Source organism: Rhinolophus sinicus, chromosome 3 (genome assembly GCF_057876585.1).
Source record: "Rhinolophus sinicus isolate RSI-liver-muscle chromosome 3, RSI-T2T, whole genome shotgun sequence".
In the NCBI taxonomy this organism is placed as follows: Eukaryota; Metazoa; Chordata; class Mammalia; order Chiroptera; family Rhinolophidae; genus Rhinolophus; species Rhinolophus sinicus.
The window spans coordinates 193,413,351-193,431,509 of NC_142503.1; the positions used below are offsets into that span (position 1 = coordinate 193,413,351).

General features: G+C 48.7%; 1 long non-coding RNA gene across 3 annotated transcripts; it reads right to left on the reverse strand.

Annotated features, from left to right (window-relative positions):
* Nucleotides 1-512: 512 nt before the first annotated feature.
* LOC141570506 (uncharacterized) lies at nucleotides 513-8,813 on the reverse strand. 3 transcript variants are annotated; one of them, XR_012494547.2, is made up of 6 exons: nucleotides 8,751-8,813; nucleotides 8,187-8,340; nucleotides 5,837-5,996; nucleotides 2,157-2,279; nucleotides 1,005-1,069; nucleotides 513-780 (listed from the first exon to the last, which is right to left on the reverse strand). It is a non-coding gene; the product is annotated as an uncharacterized LOC141570506 (long non-coding RNA). The 3 variants fall into 3 exon arrangements; XR_012494548.2 differs by lacking the exon at nucleotides 1,005-1,069; XR_016020934.1 differs by lacking the exons at nucleotides 2,157-2,279; nucleotides 5,837-5,996.
* Nucleotides 8,814-18,159: the final 9,346 nt, after the last annotated feature.

Below are 18,159 nucleotides of genomic sequence, written 5' to 3' on the forward strand. Positions count from 1 at the left end.
ACACTGAGGCTCAGAGGTTAAGTGACTTGCACAAGGTCATGGGGCTGATAAAACACAAAACGAGGACCCAAATTCAGGCTTCTGAGACTTTACCACCTCTGATTTCCCCTGTGCCTTTCTATAGAGCTGCTTTGTTTGCACACCTGGTTTTTAAAGGAGGTCATTGCTGCATTTGGAGATTAGATTGTCTCCTATGTTAAAGTGACAACTAACTTCAGGCAAGAATTTTAAACCACAGGGATCCTCTCCTCACCCTGTGACCCAGTCCCTGAAGGGCACTGGAAACAGTAAAGCCATTGAACTCAGAAGCCCCATGAAAACAGTCTTAGCAGCCAGCTAGGAACAGGCTGTGCTGTTTATCACCCGAGGGAGCTGCATGCACTCCCACCAGCAGGTAACAATTCCACCTCCAGAAAACAGAGGAGACTGGGGGCTTTGTGGGGGAGCAGCAGGAATGGAGAGGTACATGTACCAAGTTCAACGATGTCAGTTAGCTAAATAGAAACTCAGGGGAAACATTTGTTCGCCTCATTTATTTTGTTCCCAACCTCCTATCCCGCTCTTGATCCTCTTTTCAGCGGCAACAAAACAGACCATTGTCAATAAAAGAGATATCCAGGGTGCTGTCAAGAGTCTTAGGAGGTGGTACAGTGATGACATTCATGTGGCAAGTCACGAAGCCCTTGGATCACATTATCGGATTCAATTTCCTCAGCAATGCTATGGGATGGATAGTCACCCAGCTGACAGATGGCGAGCATCAGACAGGGGAGGCCATGCCTGTGGGAACACATAGCCACCATCGTAACTATTAACGCCAGCCACTAACCCTAGCCCCTGACCTTCATATCCACACCCCCCTCCTTCAATACCTCCTAACATAAATGTTCAGCAAATACCAATGAAAATAAACTGAGTTCTGAAGGATGAGGTCAGCTGATCCAAGATGGAGTAAAGCTGTGTACATGATCACCCAGTCACCAAACATTTAGTTCTGTAACTACCTGTGACATCCCTGGTTACGCTCTGGGCTGCAAAGATGAATGCGACACCTCAAGGATCAACCAGGCTAGAAGGAGAGACAGAGAGAACAGCTGTCAGTAACAAGACCAGGAAGTCCAGATGCTGGGAGACTAGAGAAAGGCTCCTAGCCCGGCCTGACATAGAGGAATACAGAGAAAAACTGTCCCAGAGGAGGTGACACTTAAGGTGGGTCTTCCAGGAGTCATTGGACTTAGAGGGGGATGATAGAAGGTAGAAGAACCAGCATGTACAAAAGTAAGGAGGAAGGAGAGAAGTTGACACCTTTAAGTCAAGAAGCTATAAGGTGTTTAGGTGAATGATTAGCAGAGTGAAGATGGAAAAGGTAGAGAGAGTGAGAAGGTCTGAGGTGGTGCAGTCTTTGTGGACCTTGGAAATCAGGCTAGGGAGTTTGGACTCATGTAAATGCAGTCAGTGCCTGGGCTTGAAGAGAGAAGAAAGAGGATTGGCTTTGGAAAGTTCTCTTTGGCTCCTTGGGGCAAGGCAAGAACAGCAGGGAGCAACGGGAAGGAACACCACGGCCAGACGTAGTGAGTGCTGGTGCTACGTGCTGGTGATCCCGCTGCGGCTTGGGAGGCAGTCGGGCGAAGCAGAAGATCAGAAAATCCCCAACCAGATTTTATATCTCCATGAAGATATGATGCAAACAAAAGAGTATTTGGGGGGAAAAAATTAAGCAAAACTCTTATTTTGCCCAGAGCACATTTGAAATGTCAACAGCTCAGAAAAAATGATACCAACCAGAGGCATGTCTGCTGTTTTAGAGCAGGTGGGGTGGAGGGGAAAGAGAGAAGGGGAAAAGAGCGTCCTGACAGCAGAGGAATTCATCACTGCCAGTCACCTGGGGATTTGCCCCCCAAGGCAGAACCCATCAGTGGACAACATGTTAGAACCAAAACAGCACCAAATTAAAGAGATGTGATTTCCACTCTCAGCTCAATCCCTGACTACATTAGGCGATTGCTGTGACACTTGTATCAGTTTTCTATTGCCATAGTAATGCTGTGTAACAAAGAGCCCATACAACTTTAGTGGTGTATAACAAGCATTTGTGATACATGCATATGGAGTCAGCCAGGTGACTGGGTGACGCTGTTCATTTTTTCTGGACTCACATATCTGGAAGTTGGCTGACTGCCACCTAATCTAAGTTGGCTTCCTCCAGGATGCGCACGTGACTCAGCTCTCCTCCACATGTCTCTCATTGTCTAGTAGGCTAGCCCGGGTATCTTCTTTTCCTGGTGATGACAGGGGCGAAAGAACTCAAGTGGAAGCACGCAAGGCCTGGGCTGAGAACTAGCACACCGTAATTCCCACCTCCGTCTGTTAGCGTTAAGTCTCGGGGCCAAACCCGGAACCAGCGCGAGAGGGCGCTACAGATTTATGTGCAAAAGGGCCTCCGTTCATAGAGGGATGAGGAATGAGGCTGCGTTTGCAATCTACACCACAGGTGCTTAACTGAGATCATGAACATGTATAAAAACGAGGATCTTAACGGTGCTCAATAAATGTTAGCTAGCGTTATAATTCTTATCACGCACGTGAACTACTTCACAGAGTATAGGACTCGGTCAAGCGGGTCACAACTACTATTTTTACTGCTATTGATAAACTGTTGGAGAAACTTGCAGTTCCAAGCCCTCCCCTCGACCCACCACTACACACCTGCTTCAGACGCGCACTGCGTTGATGGGGGCAACGCGCCAAACATCTTTCTGAGCCTGGTCTTCCCAGACTCACAACACTTCCCAGATTCTCAGGGCCTCCAGACACAATCTACTCCCCAGTCTGATTCACAGCCCTTTTCTATATGGTCCGAACCTGCTCTTCTAGTCTCATCTCTCAGTTTTATGCCATTTCTTCCCTGTGGTTCCGTCAAACCCATCCTTACCCATTCCTTGCTTCGTGGCCAGGCTCCTCACTACATGTCAGTAACAGGCTGACTGCTGACTAGCTCCACGTCTTCTTCCCTCCAGGACCCAAACTCCTTCCCAAGCACTGCTGGTCACCGCCATGACAGGGGGAAAAGAGTATGGTGAGCTGCGGTGGTTCCTAAAGTCTGTTCCCAGAAGGGACACGCATCACTTCAGGACATATGTGATTGTCCAGGGTCAACACCGCATCTTCTCCCAGGGAGGGGCAGCAGACATAACGGTCTACCCAAGTTCAAAATCCCTGAAACTCTTTGTTTGGAAACATTTTAAAACAGATTTTAAAATTCTGTCACCAGTTTTCAAGTTTACCGAATTGTTATAGGTAACACATTTTCATGGCTTTCAACAACGTTATATAACAACAGAAGTGTTTCCATACATCTGTTTTCAAAACATTTTCAAAGTGTGAGGCTGGTTTTTGTTTGTCTTTTGAAAACTGTTATTGTCTGACTCATAATTAAAACTTCTTTCATATCAAAGAGGCAGATTCAGTGGGGGAAATAAATACACTAGGAAATGAGATCTACTTATTGCACACAAAAAAATCAATAAATTTGAAACACCTGTCCTATGTAAATATATACATATATATATGTGTGAGTGTGTGCAATTCATCTTTAAGAATCACACTTTCAAGTACTTTTCACAAGCAGAAAATTTCTGTGATGTCAAAACTTCCAACACAATTCCTCATCTTGCAAAGATTCTCTTTGTGATATTCTTTTTATAAAAGTCATTATACCGATAATTTCTTTCAAGTCAAGACTTTCAGAATGATTCTCCATCTTCTTGTAGAGAATTGTAAAATTTTAAAATAAAATTAAACACATTGATAATATCTTTTAGTTTGCTTACAAATGACATAAGGAAGTGTTTCCTGTGTGCTTGTATGTCTATAAACATACCCCAGTTCCTTTGTATATTCTAGTCTGAACAAATATTGCATCTGTGCCTACACTCTTTTCCCATAAAAATACTGTTTTGACTTAAGAAATAACAGACTGTTGCAAAAAGTATGGTGAGTACTTTTCCTTTAGGGTTTCACCAAAAAAATAATAGATTTTTTAGGTGTAATTCATTGCCGAAACAGAATCGAAGGATCTAGCAAACATCCCAATTTGAGACGTAGTAGACTCAGTGCTGTCATCCAGCCATAGAGCAAAGTCCCCACGTGAGGAATTTGTTCTGCTCAAACCCTGCTTTTGTCTTCTCTGCTTCGTTAAACAATATTTGCTGACAAACGGGTTCACTTTAGTTTGTTGCCATATTATTTTCCATGCACAATTTCAGTCATTTTTTATTGTGATCAGCAGTATGTGGCTTTTTGTTTTCACCATTAAGAAAAAAACTCAAAAAATAAAATAAAATAAAAAAGAAGCAGAAAGAAATCTCAAAAGAGACTTCTCCTGGGAAGCTGGTCACATCTTTTTTGACCTGGTTCTTGGCTATTTGGATGTGTGAATAATTAATAAGCTGTACACTTATGATATGTGCTTGTTTCTGTATGTGTATTATACTTGAATGCAATACATTTAAAGAGAGTTCATGTATTATTTAAATTAGTACCGATTTGTAATGTACTGGATCGAATAATACATGATTTTAGACATTGCTGAGGAAATTTACAGAGGTTGCTTTTAGTTCTTAAACAGCTGGTGGATTGTGATGGTTCCACATTCCACATTCAAGGAACAACATGGGCTGAGGAAGAGTGAATCTGCTAGAATTGTGTTCTGCAGCAAGTAACACAAAACCTGACCAAAAAATAGCTTCTACAAGTTAGAGGATTGCTTTCTTTCATAGAACAGAAAGATGGCAGTTCATGGCATTGTTTCAGCAGCTCAGAGGTGTCAGGAGAAGTTTTACCACTGCTTTGCCCTTTCTGTCAAGGTCACAATACAGCTACCACATCTCTAGCCATCCGCACTCCAGAAAGGAATAAGGAGGAAGACCTAAGGAAGAGGGGACTATCTTAGAAAAAGAAAGTTCTCCAAAAATCCTTGGAAGAGGTTCCATTATGTCTCGTGAGCCAGATTTCTGCCCAGTCATTATCCTTAGTATAGGAGACTGGGAAATATACCTCTTTTACTGGGCACATGGCTACCCCTGTAAAACCAAGGTTCTGCTGACAAGAAAGGGGAGGTTGGCTGTTGGAGAGGCAACGAGCAGGGTCTCCAAAGCAAGGCTGGAGGAGTCACAATTAGGGGTGCAAATCCATATTTCAAACAGACTTGGAGGCCTCTTGAGTACTTGATTCCTTGTGAGATGTGGTTTGATCATCAGAGCCCCTTGTGACAGGGCTGATGAGGAGCCAGTACTAGGAATAAGAGTGGGACACAGGGAGCCCACTGCAGCCTTTGTGTACACAGGGAAAAGGTGTTCTGTCCAGGTGGACACAGCTCTGCATGTGGTCAGGGGGCCGTAGACAGCATTTCAACCCCCACTGACTCCCTGCCTGAGTGCCCTTGTGCAGCTCACAACCTGCACAGCTGTATGTCTCTGCCTTCGAGTTCGAGACACGTCCGTTCTGCCACTTTCTATTATCCAGTTCTCTTTGCACAATTACTTTTATTACCCACAACCACAGCTTCTTTGTAGGACTCTGTTTAAATGGGCTATACATTTTATAAGGGTTAGTTTAATTAACCCCTGAGTAATATATTCTGTATATCCTGTAAATGCACTTAGCCAGGCACCCAAGAATCACACTGCAAACCAATAGTCAGAAGTTGAACCAAGGGCTGAGGACACACTGGCCCCATACCCCCCCCCATTAACAGACCTCAGATTCTGCACATATCGCATGCCTGAGAGACATGTGACTAAGTGTGGGTGCCAGTGTCAACCCATTTATTACGTACCAGTAGAGCTTAGTTTCTTTCTTTTTTATTAAAACGATGAAAGCTAGACAAAGTTCTAACGTTTCTCTTGTGCCTTCCCAGTGGATCGTCTTGCGCACAGTGCTATAGAGACGCTGAGACCCCTGTATAGGCCGGTGTCTGCTCTCATGAATGTTACATTCTAGTGGGACAAGACAGACAGCAAACAGATAAATGGCACAACAATTTCAGGTAGCGATCATTGTTTGAAGGGACTAAACGGGATAATGTGATTTGGAGTGACTGTGAGTAGAGGGTGGGCAAAGCTTTTTCCATGGGGTGTCACCGAAGCCCTCTCTAAGGAGGTCGCATTGGAACAGAAAGACCTGCATGACAAGGGGATCCACTTTGGAAGTGTTCTCCCAGCAGGGGAATAGGACGTGCAAAGGCCCTGAGGTATGACAAAGCTTAGCATGTTGGAGGAACAGAGAGAAGGGTAGGGAGTGTGGAGTGATATAAATAAAGGGGAGGGTGGTAGGAGGTGAAACAGAAAGTAGGTAGAGGCCTGGCCGTTTGATGCCCTTGGGGTTCTCGTACGGACTCCGGATTTCACCTTAAGTGAAACAAGAGGCTATGGGACATTGGAGTGCCAGAGCCTCCTCCTTCGCAAACATTGCAAAGTCTGCAAAGTCTGCAAGCTCCTTCAGAGCGAGGACTGTGCCTGGCGTTGCTCCCAGAGCCCTGCATTGTTGCTGTCACAGACGTACTTAGTGAGTCTTGGGTGAAGCATGGCTGACTGGCCTTCAGGCATCACATGATGCTCCTCAGTTCATGCCTATATGACCTCTTGTCCAGTGCAAATGCCAGCTTCTCCTTAGTCAAGACACAGTGTCAAGAGCCCTCATCATCACTGTCTGTGTTCTCCAACCATGCTCCCATTGTCTATGCCCGCAAGAGGGGCACCCTCGATGGGACCCTTTGCTCCACACAAGGTCAGAAACAGGCAGAGGTCGAGGGACTTGCATCTCCTTTATTCTAGATTCTACCGTGCTTTTAATGCAACTTATAGGTATGACACAAGGAGAGCAACATTAATTGAGCACCTACTATGTGCCAGCCTGTTATCTACATTATTTAATTTATTCCTAACAACGCTCTATGGGGTGGGTGTCCCCACGTATACATGAGGACTCTGAGGCTTAGAGAGCCAAGTGACTTGAACTGTCTCCAGCTATTTGGAATCAGAGCTGACATTCAGATCTTGCCGAGCCATTTCTCCAAAGAGTTGGAATCAGTCAGCTCTTCTCCATCTTGGGCTTAGTGATCCCTCGGAGAGTGTGGTGAGAACTAAGGGTCTTTTCTCCAGATCAAAGCGCAATTGAAGGAGCCCCAGCTGGGCCCATGGGGAGCCGATGTGGGAACCTCTGCTCACTGACTGAGCCAGACCCAGAGATGCTCTGGGCGGTGAGGCAAGGGCACAGGTCAGGCTAATGAATAAAGATGGAAAACCCTAAAAATCCATGTTGACTGTTGTTGCAATAGGGTTGCCTGGGAAAGTTAACCAGGCCAAGGCCATCTTTATCATGTAAAACAAACTGAGACAATAAAACAAGGGCAGCATGGGGGCGAAGCTACAGTTCCAAAGGTTTTCAGCCTCAGGGCCTCCAGGGATGAGGAAACAAAGACAAACAAACAGCAGAACGCTTGTAATTATGTTCTTCAGAGGGAGAACATGATGGCGTTGCCTGATTTGCTGTCTGGTTCATCACTGAATCCTCACAGGTGTTCAGCTCTTCCAAATTCAGGGAAACATCCCCATCCTTTACCTGCCCAACAGGGCTGCGAGGGGAGTATTGTGACCCCCATTTCAAGAAAAACAACCTGAAGGTAGGATGGGTGATGGGACTTGGCAGAGGCAGAGACTGAAGTCAGAATATATGGGAGTCTGGCTTTGAATATGCCACAGATGGAGAGGTGAGCCAGGAGGTAGCACCCACGGAGACAGTGCACCTGCAAAAACCAACCCAGGCAAGAGTCCAGGGACAATTGCCCAGCACGTCCTCAAAGGCAGCTCTCTGGCAGAGTCATGCTGGTGAGCAAACTGTTCTCCACGTTGGAACCATGTAATAAGCCGCACGAGAAGAGGAAACCACAAAGCTCTTTTTTTATCATTCCCATTGCTGCCTGTGAGTCTCTACATACATTTTGGTGTTTATCTGTTTTATAGTGAATCGATTCAGAGGACCTGTGATTTGTAAGAGAAATCCTCTCTCATGGAATCTTTTCCTTCTGGTATTCTGGTTATCTATTGTAAGGTCAGCAAAAAGACTAAATTTCCAATCGTCTAGTTCTGCGCCCATAACAGACATTACTAGTCGATCCTAGGACTTACCTACTGAGCGCAGTACTTCTCGACCCAGTGCTCCAGGCAGCCATTAACAGCCGGTCAGGAGGCAGTGCCAAAATGCACCTCTCGCTGTCATCCATCTTCAGAGGTGTAAGGGCTGATTCAATCCAGTTCAGCCAGCTTCTCCTGAGCACTCCTGCTGGACGTGGGGGAGAGAGACAAAGAAATCAGACCCTCTGCCCTCTGGCATGGGAACTTGCAAATCTTCATCACAAAGTTTTCATGCCATCTTGTCACCACAGCATATATCCATGGCAGGACGCCACCAACAGATAAGCTACTCCCATTTACTCATCTCTAAACCAGGGTTTCTCAACCCGGCATCACTGACATTCCAGGCCTGACCATTCTTTGTGGGGGTGGGGGGTGGGGGGGGAGGCTCTGTCCTGTGCACTGTAGGGTATTCAGCAGATACCAGATACCAGAGCACCCACTCCCCCAATGTGACAGCCCAAAATGCCTCCAGACATTGCCAAATGTCCTCTGGGAGGCAAAATCACCCCCGTTTGAGAACCAGGGCACCAAAGCCCCTCTCGACCCCAGTATTACCCAGTTCTCAGAGTAAATCAAGACACATGGAAAAGAAACCTGTGTCCTCAGAGGCCTCCAAAGCATTTCTGTGCCATCTACTGGCAACCTGAAGCCTTGTCCTCTCAGAACCTGGCCACCTGCCCTGCGTTGGCCGGGGCAACTACACCGGAAGATGGGTGACCAGTCTTGGCCTGGGGAACCAGATGGAAGAGCAAATCGAGAATGTAAGACTCGCGGGTGTGCTTTGTAGACGATTCACAACTCAGGGCAGAAACCAGGGTCCATAGGGTCCTGGGTGAAGAGCTGCAGGTTTCTCTCCACCAGTGTTTCCCCAAAGGGGATAATTTTGCTTCCCAGGGGACATTTGGCGATGTCTGTAGAGATTCTGGATTGTCACAACTGAGTGGGCGGTGAGGGGGGACTACTGGCACCTAGTGGGTAGAAACTTGGGATGCTGCTAAACACCCCACAATGCACAGGACAGCACCGCCCACCCCAGCAAAGAATGATTCAGCCCCAAATGCCAATAGCTTCAAGTTGAGAAACTTGGCTCTAAACCAAGCCCTGGGCTCCTTTTCCTATATGGAGAGCTCCTGGGCCTTGTGCACACACACACATATATATATATAAAACGGCACACACACCCGAGGAGCCTGGGGAGATGCCCCAGACCCTCAGAAATGAGTTTGTAATAATTTTTAATAGCAGGATCAGGTGAGGTGGAGCGAAGGGAAGGTCTGCTTACAACCCAGCCAGAGGGTCAGTTTCCCCCTTGTGAAGGAAGCAGTCCACAGCGGTGTACATTTACATGGGTTTCTGAAGCCCCAGCCCTGTGCTGAGTGCACAAGCCAGTTGATCACTGGGGCCGACCAGAGCTGCAAGCCCTGAATTTAGAATCAGAAAGACCTCGCTTGAACACTGGCTCTACAACTTTCTTACTGGGTGACCTTGAGAAAGTCAGTTGACCTCTAGAAACCCCAGTTTCCTCATCTGCGAAATGGGTGTCATAACAATAGTACTAAGTTTATAGGGTAGTTGGGTTGATTCAACAGAAGAATTTTGTGATTGCTACGTAAGTGCCCAATAAATAGCAGCTGCTGTTGTTGCCTGTACGGGTGTTTGCCTTTACGGAAGTCTTCCTCAGTTATCCTCTTTGCATCCTCACTACGTCACTCTAAGGCAGGGCCTCTGCGACTGGCATTCTGTGACTCTGATAGTGTGTGACTGGTGAAGAACAAAGACGTGGATGCTTCACAGAAGGAGGTTTATGGTAAGGGGACCCCAGGAAGCAACGGGGAGGGAGGAGGCTCAGCGGCCGCTCCATCAGCTCACAGGCAGAACTGGAGCTGGGAGGACTCAGCCCAGCTGTCATGCTCCCAGGAGGAAGCCACTGTCACCACCCTGAAAGTGACTCTGCTCCCCCTACCTGTGCTGCCTCTGTTCTTGCCTCTACCTCCCCAATTCCCCTTCAGCCTGGTGGTCCCTGGGCATCACTGCTCTCTGCTAACTCTGTGCCTCCCTGAGAGAGGGACCCAATTGATCAGTGGGTCACTGGCCAAGATAGGGGGCTTCCTGTGGTCCCCATGGACCTCCAGCCCCCAATGGGTGGGGGACAGGCTGTGAGTGGGACGCCCATCCCTGCAGTCATGGGAGAAAACTCAATGGCACACAATAGGGTCACCCTCAGGAGGTTGAGGGCATAGCAGGTGCAGGTAGGAGAGGCAGTATGTATAGAAATATGTGGCCAAGTGTGTACCCCCAGGACCTGGTGATGTGGTCAGTGAAAAGAGATGCTGGTGAAGGGCAGAGCAGCAGCTTCTGGAAGAGAAGGAAGGTACACTGGCAGCATGGCCTTTGGCTTACAAGTGTCTGAGAAGCATCCATGTGCCATATGTTTGGCCAGAACTTGTAGATTCACAAAGCTCTTTCAGGTTTCCTCTTCCAGCTAATCCTTAGAACAATGCTCTGTGGTAGAAAGGACATCCTCATTTTCCAGATGGGGAAACTGAGGCCCACTAGGCAAATCTCTTGCCCCTAGGTGTGCAAACAGCAAGTGCCAAGGTCAGGCCCAATGGCAGTTCTGTCCAACTGTAAATTTTGCACAGCATGGCTACCTGGAGCCAGGAGAATGCTTGGGAATGGAGATGGAGGTGTCCCCTCCATGGCCTGGAACTTCTTCACGGCTCCAAGCCCCGAGTCACTAGTACATGGACAGCATGTGCTGTGACTCGACCTAAACAGCATGCTGAAGAGTCACCCTCCTCTGGTGGCCTCGACCTCAATGGAGGGCCCTCCCCTAGAGCTTTCAGAGAGAGCATGACCCTGCCGACACCTTGATTTTGGACTTTCTTGCCTCCAAAACTCTGAGAGAATCCATTTCTGTTGTTTTGAGCTATCCAGTGTGTGGCACTTTGTTATGGCAGCCCCAGGAACCTGGGACAGTATCAAAGCCCAGAATCCCCACCCTAGCACCTGTCCTAAGGGAGAAATCAGGAGTGGGCACGCACTCAGGTCTAAGGATGCCCACCTAGCAGTGTCTCCCGAGGCTGAAAAAGAATTCATAAGCAACTGTCTGAATAAATGATGGCAGATCCTGGAAGAGGGATTGTTATGCATGTCTTAGCGTAGGGGGTGACTCACAGTCTCATGCTGAGTGGGACGAGCAGGGCACAATGCTCTCTGTGTTAAACTGCACCATACATATTGCTGATACTGATGGATTTTGACCTACAACACCCAGGGTTATGGGAAGGAGCATCTGTCTCCTGGCATCGGGGCCTGGGGGCAGCCAGGATGATCCAGAAAGCCATGACTCCTGATCACAGGAACAGGAGACGACACCCAGGCAGAAGGAACAGCAGGAACGAAGGCGAGGAAGCAACAAGTGGCTCTCTGGCCCCGCCTCTCGGGCTGACGCTTACCTAGACACACAGGGCAGGACATGGAGCAATTGGAATACTCCCCTTCTATAATTCTCCTCCAGCCTAGACCTGAGAAAGCTGCCCTGAGCACCCTCACTGGTCCAACTGCCTCAACTTATAGATGGGGAAACTGAGGCCCAGAGAGGGAGAGTGGTTTGCTGAAGGCCACCCAGTAATCATTGATGGAGTGGAGGTACCCAGGCCCCCCTGACTCCCATTCGCAGCTACCTGGCCCCTCCCAGCTGCGTGAAGCCAGTTCCTTCCTCACCTCTCTGCTTAAGTTCATGTTATGAGCACACTGTCAGCAGCTCCAGAAACCTCCCTGCCCAGGCTCACAGGCGTCTGACTAATCAGAACCCACGAAGCCTACATTTCAGTAACACTGCAGCCTCTTCTGGTGATTTTGTGTTTTTTAACTTACTATGATCAAACTATCACCAGCAACATCCAACCCAGCCATCCCTGTTCCGAAACCAGTCATGTCAACTGACGCATAGTGACTTGTCAGCTAACGGCCTTGACACCTACCATCGTCCACCCACACCCTTGTTGGAGGTTGGCAACCTCACTGCTTCTCCTCCCCCTGCCCTGTCTTCCTCTCCTGGTTCCTATGGTGAGTGAGGAAGAGGGATACCAATTTTTTTTGGAGAAGGTTTCCATGGCAATGGAAGCTGTAGATTCAGTGTCTCCCTAGTGTTACTCAGATGCCCCTACCACCTGCCCCCACTGCCGATGTCCTGTGTGACTTGAGCAACTCATGCTCTTCCCTCAGCCTGGAACGCTTGGTCACACTTATTCACATGGCTTGTCCCTTCCCTCCACGCAGGTCTGGGCTCAAAGGCCACCTCCTCAGAGTGGACTTCCTGAGCCCCCACCCCCAATCAGTCTTTATCTCTTCTTCCCCCTCAGTATTCTTTCTGGTGCTAATCACAAACTAAAATTGTTTTGTTCATTTGTTTACCATCCATCACTGTCGTGCAGGAGACCCTGCTCGCTGCGCCATGTGTCGTGCAGGGAGGCCTGCGAGGTCTCTGCTCCCGCTCCCCACACAAGAACGCAGGATATGGTGAGGCCAAAAAGGAACACCCACGGAGCCATAGGTAGGGGAGTCATACCACTATATTCTCTCTGGCGGCACCATACTCTCACTGGAGGCTGGATTCACACTGTCCGCAAACCGCCATCCACACTTGCCAGCCCAGCCACCATCTTCGTGCTAGCCCCCATTCTTTCTTCTCCTTTCCTCTAGCGTAGCCACAGCAGTTATATTGTGGCCAATGGCTCACTGGTTACAGCTGACGGCCAACTAGCCACAGCTGATGGCCATGCAATCACAGTTGGCCATTTACTACCTGAGCCAGCACCTGTCTATGTGAGGCCGAGAGCCTGGAAACTACTTTCTGGGGCTCTGCCCCCACAATCACCCTGACATGAACGTAAGTTTCATGAGGGCGGGGACTTTGTCCTGTTCAACGCTCCATCCCTCAAGCCTTGCACAGTGCCTGCCACATAGCAGGGGCTCCATAAGTGACTGACAACAACTCTACATGTGGACCTTTGCCTTCTCTCCCGATCTCAGGGTCCTCATCATCTGTCTGGTGCGGTGTTGGATTCCTCAGGTCTGTCAGGTAACTGTGCTTCGGAATTCTTCAAAACTCGAAGGAACAGACGTTAGAAAAGCCTTGGGTCATGCAGGGTCTTTAGTCCCGCTCCCCACACAAGAAGGCAGGATATGGTGAAGCCAAAAAGGAACACCCACGGAGCCATAGGTAGGGGAGTTATACCACTATATTCTCGCTGGCGGCTGGGTTGGAGACACAGGAAGCAGGAACCACATGATCCGCAAGCTGCCCTACGCTTCTCTGCCAACCAACCAACCAACCAACCAACCAACCAACCAACCAACCAACCAACCAACCAACATAGCCACGGCAGTTATATCAGTGGCCAAAGGCTAACTGGTTACAGCTGATGGCCAACTAGTCACAGCTGATGGCCATCTACTACCCGAGCCAGCACCTTTCCACGTGAGGCCGAGAGCCTGGAAACTGCTCTCCGGGACTCTGTCCCCACATCTTGCAATATTTGTTGCTAACGTAACAAACACCCCCAAACTTCAATGGCTGAAAACAATGACTTAAAACAATCTGCTTGGGATTCTGTGCGTGGAGAACTAAGGTGAGATTGGCCAGGCGGTTCTTCCGATCTATGTGGTGTTGGCCAGGGTCACTCGCTCAGACTGTGGCTGGGCTGGGCTGGGCTGGAGGGCCTCAAAAGCGTCACTCCCATGTCTGGTGCCTTGGTGCTTCTCCACGTGACCTCTCTCTGTTTGGTTAGCTTGGATTTCCTCACAGCACGGCCATCCAAGGGAGTCAGACTTCTTACATGGCAGCAGGCTTCCAAAAGGGAACATTCCAGCCTGTGAAAACAGAAGCTGTCCATCTCACAGCTCAGCCTCAAGCGTTTACACAGCGTCGCTTCTGCCCCATATTATTAAGACAAGTCACAAAGGAAGCCCTGACTCAAAGGGAGGGGGTGGGAAATAGATGCCACCTCCTGATGGGAAGAGCAGCCAGGACGTGCCAGCCAGATGTGACCATCCCTTCCCAGGCCCTGCTTAAAGGACCTGGATAAAGGAATGTCTATTCCAGGGACACGGGGTAGGGTCTCACCCAGTGCCACTTACATGAGAATTATCATTATTCACATGAAGACTACGCCAAACGATGGGCTCAGCAATAAAGGATGGGCTTACTGACCCGACTCACACTAAGGGCAAAATTGAAGGAGAATATCAGAGAACAGCTTAAGAGAATATCATCTCATTATTTGTAAAATACATTAAGAACTGTGCTAGTTACTCTCCTTTGGATTGCAAAGAGACTTAGGACATTTTGGATTGCTTAAACAAACAAAAGAAAGAGAGAGAATCTATCGGGAGGACTGGAAGTCTGCCAGAGAACATCATGGAGTCGGAGGGAAGGTGGGGTGACTGGACCACAAGAGGGGTCACCCCAGGCCTCAGCCACAGGGGTCCATGACTACCTTATAGGCTCTGTCACAACTGCGACCCAGCTCTGAAGATTCACTGTCCCTGTTTCTCCGCTTCCAAGAGAGAGGCTCAGTGTCCCATCATTCAGTTTTGCCACCAGCTCCAGACTGGGACAGAGTCTCAGGCCTGAGCATGGCTGTGGAGACTGTCCAGTATGTCGGACAGACCCCAGCGACGGGAGGTTGTTGAGAAGAAAGGCGGGATGGATTCTGTCTTAGTCCACTTGGGCGGCCACAACCAGAGACCACAGACTAGGTGGCTTAAACAACAGACATTGGTTGTCTCATGGTTCTGGAGGCTGGAAGACCAAGATCAAGGTGTTGGCAGGGTTGATTCTTTCTGGGGGCTGGGAGGCATGGATTGGCTCCAGGTCTCTCTCCTTGGCTTGTAGGTGGCCGCCTTCTTCCTGTGTCTTCACATGCCTTCCCTCTGTCCGTGTCTGTTTCTAATCTCTTCTGATAAGGACACCAGTCATATTGGATTAGGGCCCACCCAAATGACCTCATATTAACTTAATCATCTCATCTAAGACCCCACCTCCAAATATGGTCACATTCTCAGGTATTGGGGCTAAGATTTTAACATATAATTTGGGGGCACACAATTCAGCCCATAACAGAGCCGCACCTAAAATTCGGTTTGAGTGTCAACACTGATGACACCACATGTGCACCCAGAGGACATAGAAAGGTTTATTGCTCACACAACGAGGCTTTCTGGGGAGAGCAGGGCGGGCTCCTAAGATGGTCCAAAAATGGCTGGAGAAAACAAGGACTGTAGGTGGCTTGGGGGTTTTATGTTGGTTGAGGGTGGTGCTGGTGTGAGGACTCAGGTGCATGAGGGGAGGACACAAGAGAGGGAGGGATAAGGCTAAAAAGCTGTCAACAGTGAAATATCAAAAAATGGAGTCAGACTCTTTTCCAAGGGCCGGCTGTCCACCCCTTATATCTGCACATGTTTAAAACCCATTCCTCCTTGTTATCCCATAATCTTCAGCAACTCGGAAGTGTTGAGATCCAGGTGACTCTGAGCTGAGGGGTGCAGAGGGTCACACGCAGGGGGCTCCTTCCTAGACTGTGTGTTCGGCCTGCCTCTGGTTGGAGCTATACAGAACCGGCAGTGCGCACAAAAGAGCCAGGGGTGGGCTGAAGCCATAGTAGGGAGAGACACAGAGCTTGGAGGACTGTACTGGTCTTTAAAAAACAGAAATCCTCATCCCCTCCTTTTCCTCTGAGGTCAGAATGATTTTTACCTTCTGGAATAATCTGCTTAGGATCAAAAAGAAAATCCACATGGCTAAGAGGATACTTGCTTTGCATAGTCAGGCAGAGGAGCCTAATACCCTTGAATCAAACCAAGCTGGGGATCAACCAAAAGTCACCTCCTCCATGAAGCCCACCCTGTCTTCCCCTCCCAACCCCTTGTTCTATGATGTATGGCCTTCCTGGGGCTGCCTCATGTTGATGCTGCCTGTGTTCAAACCTTATCTCCTGCCCCCCTAAGGTCAAGGTTATGTCTGGTGTTCCAATGCCCAGCTCTCCCCATCCTCTCCCAGCACCCTGCCCTTCACAGCTCGACTCCCCACGCACACTGTCATCTTTGTCCCCATCATCATTCCATGATTTATTCTTCTGCAGGACATCGTACAGGGTGTTCCCCTATGTGAAACGGTTCCCTGCTCTAACTCCTCTCCTTTAACTTGCCTCATCCCGCTCAGCTTAAGAGTCCCTTCCTCAGTAAACCCTTCCTAACTCCCCACCCGTACCCCTGGTCAAGGCGAGTCCCTATTCCGTTGACCCTGACTCCTGAATTTGCCTTTCAGAACCGCATACTACAGTGTGTGGCTACAGGTGAGTGTGCGCTTCCTGCCGCCGTCCCCCACCAATGAGAATGTGTTCATGTTGCTCACAGTAGCAGGAACTGATTGAATCGCTGGGGATGATTGAATGAATGAATGAGTGAATGAATGAATGAATGGATGGATGCAGAGGCCAGCCAGAGTCTTCTGCTCCCTAGCCACTGGGTGTTTTCTATTTCCCCTCCAACCTATAGTCAAGTCTGAGCTCAGAGGAAAAGAGGACTGTCAGAGTGGACAGAACTGTGCCATCTTTCTGAGCTCAGGTCTGCCACGAACTGTCCTTGGCAAGTTTTGTCCCTCTTTGTAAGAGGACACGTTTGGCTAGATGAGCTGTCTTTAACTCTCTCAGAATCGCAGAGGGGGAGGTGTGCTTCCTCAAACACAAAAGCCACCCTTTTCACTCCAAGCCCCAGGAAAAAGGTTTTAGGAATTCCTGACCGTGGCAGAGATGCCGGGGCCGATAAGAAGTGGTGGCCCTCCCTCTGCTGGTGAAACGGTAAACTGCAGCGACCGAGTCCCGCAAAGCGTTTGCTGTGAGGCGGGGGGTGTGTGACTAGTAAGACCCTTTTGGGGAGCTGATTAAAGCCCAGGTTCCCAGACCCAACCTACGGCACTTCCACGACTCGGAGTCAAGAAACTTGGGGAAAGACTTTGAATTTTTGCTTTTAACAAGTACCCGTTTATGAAACACCTCAGGATCACATTTTGAGAAAAGGCAGCAGAATCCTTCGGTTTCCCAGCCGCCTCTGCCGTCTTTTTTTTTTTTTTTTTTTCTGCCGTCTTATGGGCCAGTCATTCGAGTCCTGCGACCCTAAGTGTAGCCTCAGGAATAGCCAAGTGAGAGTCACACATAGCCCCTGCCTCAGGGTCTCTCAGTCTTCCATCATAAACCAGTTTAAAAAGCCCAATCCCCTTTGAGGGGAAAGTGGTTGTCGTGGAGGCCACTGGCTGGTTGGCCAACAGGCTGAGGTTAAATCCCCCCCTTTGTAATATTAATAGTCAAGAGTGGAGGTTAGGACCTTAGGCTTTGGAACCAAAGACTCCCAGGTTCAAATCCCAGCTCTCCCATTTACTAGCTGTGTGATTTCAAGCAAGATATTTAATTTCTCTTTAATGCGGATAAAGCATACATACCTCTTAGGCCTCCTAGGATGAGATAATGTGGTCAAGTCACCAAGTACAAGACCCGGCACGGGGTGAAAACGCAGCAACGGGAGCTGATATTGTTGTAGCTATTATTTTGTTTTAATAGACCCTTACTCAGGGCTTGTTCTGTACGAAGCAATGAAAGTTAGAGGGAGAGGGGAAAACAGAGCGAGAAAAATGAATGAACTGCCGTTCCTGCTTTCAGAGAGCCCAGTGTCTAGTGGGGACATCAGATGCGGCGGTTTGAAGCTTGTCTGTCTTCAGGATGATGGTGGTCCCAGCCACTGTCCCGCTGAACCGCAGGAGAGACCCTGAGTGAGTACCACGGTGACAACTAAGCCCAGTCATGCCCAGAACTGTGAGAGATAATAATACGAAATGACTTCTGTCTTATGCCATGGAATTCGGGGGGCGGGGGGGTTGCCCAGCAGTAGGTAATTGGGACACAGG